Here is a 13,429-nt window from a genome sequence, read left to right as displayed (position 1 = left end):
TTTTTACCATAAAAATGTCGTCAAAACCACAAAAATTGGCCTACGATCCTTATGGTCCTGAAAGGGTTAAGTGACTTGCCCAGGGTCACAAGGATCAGCGTGGGTTTGAACCCATAACTCCAGGGTGCTGAGGCTCTAGCTTTAACCCTTTCAGGACCAAGGGACATATTTGTCCCATAACTTTAAAATCCTATAAATTTTGATTGGGATAGTCTACAGTTCTAAATTTGATATGTACGGATTCCATAGGATACTGCCTTTATGTAAACAAACTGGTTCCGACATTCATTCATTAGCGTCGTTGCCAGATTGACGAGAAGATTCACTTGCCACACTGTCCATAAGCCAGAAGTTAGATTTTTAAAAAAAAAATAATGATATTTCACCAAAAAAAATCAATTTTTTGGCATCTGCAAGCCCTTTTTACCATAAAAATGTCGTCAAAACCACAAAAATTGGCCTACGATCCTTATGGTCCTGAAAGGGTTAACAGCACTTAAATTCTATCAACTTATATTTCATGACAAAATACATATATCATCCCCCCCTTCTACATATCCAACAATTGCACTCAAATTAAAAGCATTTGCCCACCCCTTCCCACCCACCTTGGACGTGTATGTTCAAAGGGCAAAATCAACAATCACTCCTTACAGAATCTTGTCAGTGGCTCCCAAACCTCCTTAAATTTCTTGTAATGTCTCTGCTGGATGGCAATCATACGTTCCATTTTAAAAATGTAGCATAAAGATTCCCACCAAAAGTTATAATTTAACCGATCCCAGTTTTTCCAGTTCTTCAAAATGAGTTGTATGGCAACTCCCGTCATAATAAAGAGAAGTTTATTATTATGGGAAGATATTGGGCTTTTAGCTCCCATTAACGTGCCAAATAGCACGGTATCGTATGTCAATGCTACTGGATTTTTCAATATTTTATTCACTTGATCCCAAATGGATCTCCAAAATTTAAGTATCAAGGGACAATAGTACAGTAGATGATCTAATGTCCCTACATCGAGATGACAGTGCCAGCATTTGTTAGACTTGGAACTATCTAATTTCTGTAACCGAAAAGGGGTCCAAAAAGCTCTAAGTAATAAGAAAAACCATGTTTGTCTCATAGATGCAGACGCCCTACACCTCATCCTCCAAGTCCAAATTCGTACCCATTGAGACGCAGAAATCTGCTGCTTTATCTCAATGCTCCAAATGTCACGAAGACCTGTCTTTGGTTTCTTATTCAAAAATTCAGATATTAATTTGTACCACTGGGCGGCCTGATGCCCTAGAAGATCTGTCTGGAAGCATAGGACCGGCAAACTATACTGACTTTTAAGATTTCGTCAATCAGGGAACCCCTTCTGAATGGCCTGCTTCAACTGCAACCACCTATAATTCTGAGACTTAGTAATGCCAAATATTTGTTGCAGTCGTGAAAAGTCAAGCAGCTTTCCCTCTGATACTACATCCTCCAGAGTACGTATGCCCGCCTGCATCCAATGCTTCCAGATGATCTGCCCACCAATTTCAATCTTGGAGTTCAGCCAGTGTTATTGATTTCATGTTTAATTTTAGGCTGGAGAAAGAGTTGATTGTATTACTGTATATACTCAAATATAAACCGATTTAAAAATAAACCAAGGTAACCTTTCCCCCCCAAAAAAGGAGAAAAAAAGGTTTACTTGAATATAAACTGATGGTTTATATTCAAATACCCCTCTTCCCTTCCCTTCCCTGGTGTCCTGTCTGCCGGCTCAGCAGCCAATCTGCCCCCCTGCCCGGAATGCCCCCCCCCTTCTCAGACCCACCGCGGGCTTGAAGTACTAACCTGGTGGTGCAGACAGACAGACAGTCAGTCTTCCCCTTCCCGGACCCAAACAAGGCCTCCAGTACTGCCCTGGTGGTCCAATGGAAAGGGGATCTGGAGCTGCCTTCAATCCCTCCCTCCCAGCGACTTTGTGCAACTAGCCCGCCTCTCCCCTTCCCTCACCTCCCAGTCTCCCTATTGCAGGTCTACCGTAGGTTCCCAATAATGAGGCGGTGAGGTGGGGCAGAAGCGAACCCTTTATACTCCTGCCCACTGGCAGGAGTGATCCCTTTATGCTCCTGCCCAGCAGTATCGATAGTGAAAAAATGACTGCTGCAAGTCTCGTGAAGTTTGCCGCAGGATCTTGTGGCAGTCAGACTGCTGGGCAGGAGCCCTGCTTCACTGCTAGACTGGGGACCTAAGATAGACATGCAGGGGGCTCGGGAGAGAAGGGGAAGGAAGGGGAGGGGCGGGCTAGCTGTACAAAGTCTCTGGGAGGGAGGGAATGACAGCAACTTCGGCTCCCCACACCACAGGACCAGCAGGGCAGTACTGGAGGCCTGTGGTAGGACCAGGATGGGTTAGCTCAAATATGAACTAAGACCCCCCATTTTGGGGGCTCAAAAACCTTGGTTTATATTCAAGTATATTCGGTACTAGTACATTAGGGGAACTGGTTATCCACCACAATAGCATGCAGTATTGCCAATGACACCATACTATGTAAAAATTTATTTCGTAGGGAGGATAATATATATGTAATATGTAAACCGCATAGTTGTATGCAGTACTGTATTTTTCACTCCATAAGACGTACTTTCTCCCCCCCAAAAGTGGGTAGAAATAAGTGTGTGCTTTATGAAGCAAATATACCAACCCCCCCCCCCCCCACACACACACACACACCTCCCAGCGGTACCTTTAAATTTTGGAGGTCGGTGGATGGCTGCCTGCTGCTTGTCGGGGCCCACAGTGCACAAGCGCTCTAATACCTGGGCCCTCAACACTTCCTAATTGTGCCAGTCGCTGGTGCTTCACAGGGTAGCTGTCTGCTGATCACGACAACTGAGGCAGCCATTCAGAAGTGGCGCGTGTCCACACAACAGCGCGCTTGTGCACCCGCTGGCCCCGACGTGCCGGTAATCAGCAGGCAGCCGCCCTGTGAAGCACCAGTGACTGGCACAATTAGGAAGTGTTGCGGGCCCAGGCATTAGCGAGCTTGTGCACCGCGGGCCCCGACAAGCAGCAGTCAGCCGTCCACTGATCTCCAAAATTTGAAGGTACTGCCATGGGGCTGGGACAGAATTTAAAGGTTCTGGGAGGCTGGGATGGAATTTAAAGGTGCTGGGGGGTATGTAAAAGTAATGATTGATTGGGGGGGGGGGCTGGAATGGAATTTAAAGGTGCTAGGGAGCTGGGAAGGAATTTAAAGGTGTCGGGTATATATTAGTATAAAATTTGGTTCAGAATGGGGTTTTCTCTTGTTTTCCTTCTCTAAATCTGTGGTGCATCTTATGGTGAGGTGCGTCTTATAGAGCAAAAAAATACAGCATATAATTTTTTAATAAATAAATAAATAAAAAGTAATGCAACAGCATTGCAATTCATGTACTAATATATATGAAGCCAGATTTTTTGAACTGTAAGAATTTTAGCACAATAAGGAAGTTATATGGTCATAAATATATTACAAGCACACAAAAATACTATGACTTACAAAGCAATAGGTGGGTAAAATCTGTAAACGACATTTCAAAACTTGTGCAATGACAAAATTGTGATTCCTGTGATAGTTAAAACCATTATTTAGCTATCAAAATCTTCTTAATTTCTTAAACGTGGTCACTTTCGTATAGATCCTACTATCAAAAGAAGACAGCAGTCGAAGAGGTGGTTGATGCTAAAGGTCAAAGAAGTTGAAGAGAAGACACCTTAAATCCAACAGCAAGACCCTTCTTTATATCAGACTCCAGCTTCGCAATGAATGAGAAACCCTTTCTTTGTGCTTCACACTGCGTCACCTTCTGGATGCCCCTCTCTATTTCAGCTTCCATCTCACTCAAAGATTCTTTTTGCAAGGCACACCATATACAGCATGCTTTGCTTCTCTTTGCAATTCAATAAACTTTCCTTCTGATGCAGAATATGTTTGATAGTTGTAACTGAGCAGTTTATTCAAAGGAAGGGGGATTTTATAGGCTGGGAAGATTCATAGAGGGTTGGAGGAACACTTTGGGGTTTGTGGCCTGTTGAAATGTTAAGAATGATGGGACGTGTATTTTAGCTACAATGTGTAGTGTACGAGTGTTTTGGGGGGTATTTTTCTTTTCTTTTCTACTGATTTTTAGGTTTAGTTTTATATGCTAGCGTGCGTATTCACTTTGTAATCTGCCTAGCTATTTGGCAGAGTAAAAGCTTTTGAGATATTTTAGAAGGTGCCTTCCCAAAAGCTGGTACACAAAGTTACACCTGCTCTAAGGCAGCGGTACCTTTCCTGCCTTACCCTCCCTTTTATACAGAAGCATAGCACGGTTTTAGTGCCAGCCGCGGCGGTAACAACTCTTTTGCGCGTAGGAATTCTGTGAACATTGGAGCTGTTACCGCCCCGACTGGCACTAAAAAGCACGCTACACTTTTTTTAAAGCGGGGTGGGGGGTGTCAATCTACCCAGCTGTGTATATATTCTGCAACTTTGCCCCCAGCTGCACCCAACTTCTTCCCCTGGGATCACCTGCCTGTGTGCAACTATACTTCTAAGCTGCGAGAGGCTTCTCCACCTGTGGGATATGCCAGCCTTTCATTATTGTGGAAAAAAAAATTCAAATCACCACCTCCCAGCAGCAGGAAAGCTAGGGGAGGACTCTTGTACAACTATTTATTTATTCAGTTTTCTATACTGTTCTCCCAGGAAAGCTCAAAATGGTTTACATGAATTTATTCAGGTACTGAAGCATTTTTTTCCCCCTGTCCGTGCTGGTGGGCTCACAATCTATCTAATGCACCTTGGGTCACAAGGAGCAGCGTGGCCTTAAACCCACAACCTAAGGGTGCTGAGACCACAGCTCTAACCTCTGCACCACACTGACAGATATAGTATGGTAAAAAGTCAGCATGGCAGCCCTTGTCTGGCAAAGATGGCAAAACAGTTAACAAAGCACGGTAAAACATAATATGACAAAACATGGCATGGTGAGATATAGCATAGCGAGCATGGTACGGCGTACATAGTATTACAAAGCATGGCTAACATAGTATGACAGGACTTGGCAAAAATGGTAAGGCAAGCGTGCATGATAAACAATAGCATGGAAGATATGGAATGGCAAACATGGTGTAGCAAAGATGACATGAGAGATCGTAGCATGACAGAGATAGTATGGCAACATAGTATGGAAAATATGGTATATAGTATGGTGAACAGTATTTATTTGTTTTAAATATATATATAATGCCTAAAGTCTAGGCAGTTTACAAAATAAATAATATCAATACAACATATACTCATAGACTCTCCTACATCCTCCATTATGAACATGTTTATTTCATTCACTTAAATACATTATCCTATAACTGAATCTTCAAGAGTTTTTAAAAGTATCACAGCGATACTTACTGTACTTTTGTTCACATAAATAACTGTGTTTTCAAAAGAAAGTATCCCTGGGTTAACATAAACGTAACTGACCTGTCAATGAGTTCCAAAATTTCATCCCTACTAAGGGTTTGATGTACTGCAGCGATGGATATGTGATTTTTCGTTGTTCTTACGTAATTTTTTTTTTTTTTTTTCCCTTCTTGTTCATGACCCCTGGTTTTTCCATGATATGGCCCATTGCCTTGTTATACCCTTTCTTCTAATAAAAATATTTTCAAAAAAAAAAACCCAAAAAACATAGAATTCCTGACCCTGGTATGTATCACATTTCTTTCTTTCATCAATGATAATCTCATATCCTGTGCTGATCTTAGCTCCCTTCTTGGACAGTACAATTCCAGCAAATCTCAAAAACATCCAGGGGCTTTATGATATAAAACCTGAAGCACAACCACGAGCACTTTATATTGGACTCTCTGTTGTCCAGAAAGCCAAGGTAACTACTTCAGAACTGGCGTAATATGGGCCCTCCGTGAAGCACCCACAATCAACCTTGCAGCAGAATTAATCAAAACCTGCAATGCCCTACTTTTCATTTTCACCTCCCCCAAATAAAGCACATTGAAATAATCTTTAAATATTCTAATACATTCATTGATAATTGCAAAACTTGATTATTGTAATGCACTATTGATCAACATTACACAGAAAGAAAAAAAAACGGTTACAAATAATTCAAAAACACTGCAGTTAAACTTTTATACAATGGCAAAAAATTTGACCATGCAACCCCCTTTATGATCGAGTCGCACTGGCTCCCTATCTCTCACCGCATAACATTTAAAATCTTATTGCTGGTATTTAAAACTCTATCCACAAACGAACCCTCATTTATAAACCGGATGCTTATTCCACATAATTTATCACGTTCCCTTCGTTCTGTGACTCAGGGGTTACTGGCAGTCCCTTCCCTGAAAGTGGTGGGTACCAGACGTCACGATATGTTTTCAATTGTAGCCCCCCAAACTTGGAACTCTCTACCACAATATATAAAAAATGAAAAGGAACTTAGTCTGTTTAAAAATAAATTAAAAACTTTTCTTTTTAAAGATGCTTTTAATCTTTAATCAAAATACTTATTATTGTAGTTAAGTCATCCCTCCTAGTGTTTTTTCCGTTGAATGTTTCTTTCTTGAAATACCTATTATGTAACTTTTCCCCTCTTATCATTATGTGTCTTTGTATTTGTCTGTTTATGTGTTTGTCTTTATTCAGCACTCTATTTTATTAACATGTACATCAAAATGCTTTTAATCGTCTTATAATGTTAAAGTGTTTGTCAGTTTAGGAATTTGTTTTTTTTTACCAAGTATTTGTTGTTATTAACATGTTTCAAATTGTTCATGTATTTATTGTAAATCGCTTAGTAAACTACGGATTAGCGATCCATCAAATGAAAATAAACATAAACATAACATAAACATAAACATATCTAACCTTCCTAATATTAATGCACCACTGTACAAAAACCATAAGGCATTAGGTATGACAGAGTGTGGTAGAACCTTGTATGACAAAACATGGGATGGTCAGACATAGGACGAAGTACATCACTGTTTGAGATGAGACAGTGCAGAAGGTCCAAGGTATCTGGATTGGCACATTCTCATAGTGGGTCATGGAAAGAGGTGAGTTTTTATTGCCTTCCTGAAGTTCAGTAGACCTAATTATCTTATGCAGGTACTTTGCTCCAGAGGCAATGTAGGTATACTAGTAAGATCTTTTTTGGGTGTTTTCAAGGTGGAGGGTGCGCTCTGAGGGTATGCATAATCGCTTTTTCTCTTGCGAGTGAAGTGGTCAATTTGTGGCTTAGGGTAGAAACATAGAAACATGATGACAGATAAAGACCAAATGGCCCATCTAGTCTGCCCATCCGCAGCAACCATTATCTCTTTCTCTCTCTGGGTGGAAGTTCAGAGGCCATATAGGCCAGCACCATGTTGTGGAAGAGTTTGCAGGCCATTACTAGGCCTTTGAATATATCGCATTTTTTGCTTCATAAGATGCACTTTTTTTCCACCCAAAAATGGGTGGAAAATTTGGTACGTCTTATGAAGCGAAGATAATTTTTTAAAAACACCCCCACCCACCCCGTTGTAACTTTTTACAATGTCCCACTCGTTGGGGGTACGCGGGCTGACTGCTGCCCGCCCCCTGCCGCTGCTCCCCGCCTGCCTGCTTGCCGCAGCTACTCCTAATCCCTGCTCACCGCCACTGCTCCCTGCTGGCCGCCACTGTGCTGCAACTCCAGGAAGGGAAGGGAAGGACCAGCGTGTAGCGATTGCATGTCTCTGGCCCATAAGCCTTCTCCTGATGTCAGAACTGACGTCAGTTTTGACATTGGGAGAAGGCTTGTGGGCTGGCGACGTGCAATCACTGCACGCTGGCTCTTCCATTCCCTTCCTTGAGTTGCAGCATAGTGGTGGCAGCGGACCGGGGCCAGAGGGGGAGGAATCGGCAGAGAGTAGGCAGGCTTAAGCGCGGCAGGGAGGGAGGAAGGCAGTTTCCAGTGCGGCAGCAGACCCAGGCCAGAGGAGGAGGAATCTGCGGAGGGTAGGCAGGCTTCAGCACGGCAGGGAGGGAGGAAGGCAGTTTCCGGCATGGCAGGGAGGACGAAGGACTAAGGCTGGAAGGTAGGGAGGGGGCACGAACCCGGGACATGGGAGGGAGGTAGGTCGAAGAACAAAGGCTGCACGGTAGTGAGGGGGTGGGGCATGAACTTGGAACATGGGAGGGAGGAAATAGAAAGGGACAATTGTTGGGCCTGAGTGAAGACAGGAAGGAAGAAAGAAAGAAAGGAGACTCATGAAATCACTAGACAACAAATAATTTTATTTTCAATTTAGTGTCAGTTTTGATAATTTATATCTGCTGTGTGTATTGTGTGTATATGAAAAATGAAAGGAACAGCCTGGCAGGGAAGGGGAAATAAGGTGCAGAGCCTGGTATATATTAGTTCACAATTTGGTTCAGAATGTTTTTTTTTTCTGGTTTTCCTACTCTAAATCTAGGGTGCGTCTTATGATCTGGTGCATCTTATGGAGCAAAAAATACGGTACATCATTTGTCGATCGACAGCCAGTGGGCAACGCATAATGCCAGGGCGATTGGGTCTCGCATATAGAGATACTTTAGAAATCAGATGGCAGCATTTTGTACTCATTGTTGTCAATGGAGGATTTTTGTAGTGAGCCCATTTAGAAACATGGTGCAGTAGTCCATACGGAAGAGGACGAAGGACGAAGGTACATCAAGGAAGATAAACAAATCGCAGACAAACTAAATTCCTTCTTTGCGTCCGTCTTTACGAAGGAGGACACCTCAACAATACCTGAAGCGGAGAAAGTGTTTGCAGGAGAAATAGAAGACAGCCTCACCACAGTTGAAGTGGACTTAGACCAGATATACTATCAGATCGACAAACTTAAAAGTGACAAATCCCCTGGACCGGATGGAATTCACCCGAGAGTCTTAAAGGAATTGAAGGTTGAAATCGGAGAGTTATTGCAAAAACTTGCAAATCTGACAATCAGAACTGGACAGATACCGGACGACTGGAGGATAGCGAACGTCACGCCAATTTTTAAAAAAGGATCGAGAGGGGAACCGGGCAACTATAGGCCTGTGAGTCTTACGTCTGTCCCCGGCAAGATGGTTGAAGCACTGATCAAGGATAGCATAGTCTGGCACTTGGACGCACACGACTTGATGAAACCCAGTCAACATGGATTCAGGAAAGGGAAATCATGTTTGACGAATTTACTCCAATTTTTTGAGACTGTGAACGAGCAAATTGATAGTGGGAAGCCGGTGGACATAATATACTTGGACTTCCAGAAAGCGTTCGACAAAGTTCCACATGAAAGACTTCTCAGGAAACTACAAAGCCATGGCATAGAGGGGGATATACAAAGGTGGATAGGCAAATGGCTGGAAAACCGAAAGCAGAGAGTGGGCATAAATGGGAAGTTCTCCGACTGGGAGAAAGTGACTAGTGGTGTACCACAGGGCTCGGTACTTGGGCCGATCCTTTTTAATATTTATATCAATGACCTGGAGGAAGGAACAACCAGTGAGATCATCAAGTTTGCAGATGATACAAAACTATGCCGGGCAATCAGATTGCAGGAGGATAGAGAGGAACTCCAGAGCGACTTGTGTCGGTTAGAAACATGGGCGGAGAAATGGCAGATGAAGTTCAATGTGGAGAAATGCAAGGTAATGCATTTAGGCAATAAGAATAAGGAATACGAGTATACAATGTCAGGTGCAACTCTGGGGAAGAGTGAACAAGAAAAGGACCTGGGTGTACTGATAGATAGGACCCTGAAGCCGTCGGCACAATGCGCGGCAGCGGCAAAGAAGGCAAATAGAATGTTGGGCATGATAAAGAAAGGAATCTCGAGTAGATCGGAGAAAGTTATAATGCCGCTTTATAGGGCAATGGTCAGACCACACTTGGAATACTGCGTCCAACATTGGTCTCCCTACCTAAAGAAGGATATAAAACTGCTGGAGAGGGTGCAGAGACGAGCAACAAAACTGGTGAAGGGTATGGAGAAACTGGAATACGAGGATAGACTTATAACACTAGGATTGTTCTCCCTAGAGAAAAGGAGACTGCGTGGGGATATGATCGAGACCTTCAAAATACTGAAAGGAATCGACAAAATAGAGCAGAGAAGATTATTTACATTGTCCAATTTGACACGGACTAGAGGACATGAAATGAAGCTAAGGGGGGACAGGTTCAGGACTAATGTCAGGAAGTTCTGCTTCACTCAGAGAGTGGTTGACGCCTGGAATGCCCTCCCAGAGGAGATTATTGCGGAATCGACCGTCCTAGGCTTCAAGAGCAAACTAGATGCATATCTCCTTAAGAGAGGCATATAAAGATATGATGGACTATAAATTACGCCAGGGTACACCTGGCAGGGCCTCCGCGTGCGCGGATCGCCGGACTTGATGGACCAAAGGTCTGATCCGGAGATGGCAGTTCTTATGTTCTTATGTTCTTATGTTCTTAGAGTAGTTGAGAGGAGTCTGGTTCTGAGAAGTATTGTCTAATTTTCCGTAGCTACTGGTGGTAGTAGAATAAGCCAGATAATACTTGGGAGATATGGTCAGAGAGCGAAAGGTTGCTGTCAAGGATCACCCCTGACTGCACACGTTGCCTTTGGCCATCAGGGTGGCAGATTCCCAAGAGACTGACAGGTGGGCGAGTTTGGGATTGGCTCTCCATAGCTGGAGGAGCTCTGTTTACACCACGTTGCAGCTTATTTGGAGATATCCAGCTTTTTATTTCCGAGAAACAGTGGTGTAGTTTGGAGATTTGCTCACGCTGGTGGAAATGTAAAGAGGTAAGGGGGAATGGAGGGCATGAGCATGGCGTGGGGTGGGGGCAGAGAGGTGCCAGCCCCTCCACTAAGACAGCACTCAGGGCAGTCCACCCCCCCCTTACTACGCCACTGGTCTTGGTGGTATCAAACTGTCTCTACAGTGCCTCAAGGAATATTCAAACGCATTGATACATTTTTATAGCTCTCCCTACTCTGTACCACTGAAGAGCTTTATCCTTTAGACATTTGCTTTAAACCAGTGGTCTCAAACTCAAACCCTTTGCAGGGCCACATTTTGGATTTGTAGATACTGTACTTGGAGGGCCGCAGAAAAAATAATTAATGTCTTATTAAAGAAATGACAACTTTGCATGAGGTAAGTACCTACAAATCCAAAATGTGGATTATCTGAAATATGAAATTAACAGAAGCAATTAAGTTTATAAATCTTTCCTTAATTGCTTCTGATAATTTCAGCTATACACAGCTGAAAGCAGTGCAACATGGAGAAGGTGAAAAACTATCAAAGTATCAACTACATGAGACAAAATTTTGGACCAACTATTTTGAGGCCCTTGGTATTTTAAAGAATGATCCTTTATGGAAAACTTATGCCTTAACCGCCTTCAGTTCCCACGTTCTCCAGCACTGTACACCAGGGGTAGGGAACTCCGGTCCTCGAGAGCCTTATTCCAGTCGTGTTTTCAGGATTTCCCCAATGAATATGCATGAGATCTATTTGCATGCACTGCTTTCAATGCATATTCATTGGGGAAATCCTGAAAATCCGACTGGAATACGGCTTTAGAGGACCGGAGTTCCCTATCCCTGCCAAACACACACACAAGCTGCACTGCCTCCAATGGTTACCTTATGTTCATTTATTTATTCATTCAATTTTCTATACCGTTCTCCCAGAGGAGCTCAGAATGGTGTTGCTGAAAGAAAGGATAGTGAACTTCCTAGAATCTAATGGGTTACAGGATCCGAGGCATCATGTTCTGGAATGTTGCCCATCTCACTGCTGTGACCTCACACAAGCGCTTTCCTGTGTGTGATTGTGAGGTGGAGTGGAGAGGACAATTGCGTACAGACGCAGGAAAGCGCTTGCATGAGGTTACAGCAGTGAGGCGGGCAGTGTTCCCGCTAAGCTGCGCTGGCGTGCGCTGGCGCACAAAATATTACATCGCAGCGCACAAGTTTCACGTCACAGCGCACACTCGAGCGGAGGTGAGAGGAAGCGGCGGCGGTCTGCCCTGATCGCCTAAGATGCAGCAGCGGCGGCTCCTTTCATGATCCCCGTAAATTACGGGGATGCCGCCGCTGCTGCATCTTAGGCGATCAGGGCAGACCGCCGCCGCTTCCTCTCACCTCCGCTCGAGTGTGCGCTGTGACGTGAAACTTGTGCGCTGCGATGTAATATTTTGTGCGCCAGCGCACGCCAGCGCAGCTTAGCGGGAACACTGGCAGGCGGGCAACGCTCCAGAACGTGACCGCTGGACACTTAAGGCACAGGTTTTCCATAAAGAATCATTCTTTATAATACTGAGGGCCTCAAAGTAATACCTGGCGGGCCGCATATGGCCCCTGGGCCGCAAGTTTGAGACCTCTGCTTTAAACTCACTTCATAGATCAGAAACAATTTGAGCCTTTACCCAAGAGTGTTCACATTAGCTGATCTTCTATCTATTTCATTTTCCAGAGACTTCTGAAGGCAATGTTTGGAAACGGAATCAATTGGGTATTGTGTGGAGACTTACACAGCTGAGACTTTTTTGGTTTCTTATCCTTAACTACTTTTTGAATATTTCCGTAATTGTTCTTTTACAGTGAAAGTATAGAGCAAGTTGTATAAATCTGTGAGACAAACTTTTACTTTAGGGCCTCTTTTACAAGGCAAATGCCACACAGCCCAAAGGAATTGAATGGGGCTGTGTCACCTTTGCCAGGCAGAATTGCTACTGCAGCTTTGTGAAAGGGGCCCTTAATGCAGAAAACAGATCTCTGCTTCCTCCACCGTCCAAGTTCTTCCCTGGGAGCAAACTTTAGAGGTCAAGAGGGTAGGAGGAGCGAGAGACCGTAACCGAAGAAAACCGAAGTAAATTACTCTGTTGCTTAATCCTGCCCTTCCCTCAACGCCATTTCCTAAGGCAGATTCAAAGACAAAAAAGGTACAAGAGCTGGCAGAAAAAAAGGCCCCGAGAAAAACAACTGCGGTAACTCAAAGTATCTTGTCTGTTATTTAATTGGATTTAATAATAATAATAATAATTTTATTCTTATATACCGCCATACCGAAAAAGTTCTAGGCGGTTCACAACTCACACCTTTGTAGTAATAGCTCCATGTGAGGTGAATTCCTGTACTTTCTTGTCCACAGACAGCTTGCTATATAAATTTGCACCTGAGGCAATGGATGTTAAGTGGCTTGGCCAAGATTATAAGGAGCAGCAAAGGGATTTGAACATGGATTTGTTGATTGATAGCCTGCTGCTCTAAGAAGTATAGGGTTACCAGATTTTACTTTAGTAAAATCCGGACCCCTAGACTCGCCTTCAGGTCTGCCCAGTTCTAGTTTCAAGTTGATTTAAATTTTAATCTACCAGCCATCAACGTCCACCTGGCC

At 43.6% G+C, this 13,429-nt stretch overlaps 1 protein-coding gene across 1 annotated transcript in view; it reads left to right on the top strand.

Moving 5' to 3' along the window:
• Positions 1 to 3,955, top strand: part of LOC117347590 (keratin, type I cytoskeletal 47 kDa-like) — a 30,557-nt gene extending 26,602 nt beyond the window's left edge. The window contains exon 8 of the mRNA XM_033918706.1: positions 3,666 to 3,955. The gene's annotated coding sequence lies outside the window, so the exon portion shown is untranslated. The remainder of the gene's footprint in view (positions 1 to 3,665) is intronic.
• The last annotated feature ends 9,474 nt before the right edge of the window (positions 3,956 to 13,429 follow it).

The sequence above is a fragment of the Geotrypetes seraphini genome, chromosome 13 (assembly GCF_902459505.1).
Source record: "Geotrypetes seraphini chromosome 13, aGeoSer1.1, whole genome shotgun sequence".
In the NCBI taxonomy this organism is placed as follows: Eukaryota; Metazoa; Chordata; class Amphibia; order Gymnophiona; family Dermophiidae; genus Geotrypetes; species Geotrypetes seraphini.
This window is presented reverse-complemented; position numbering and strand designations above follow the sequence as displayed.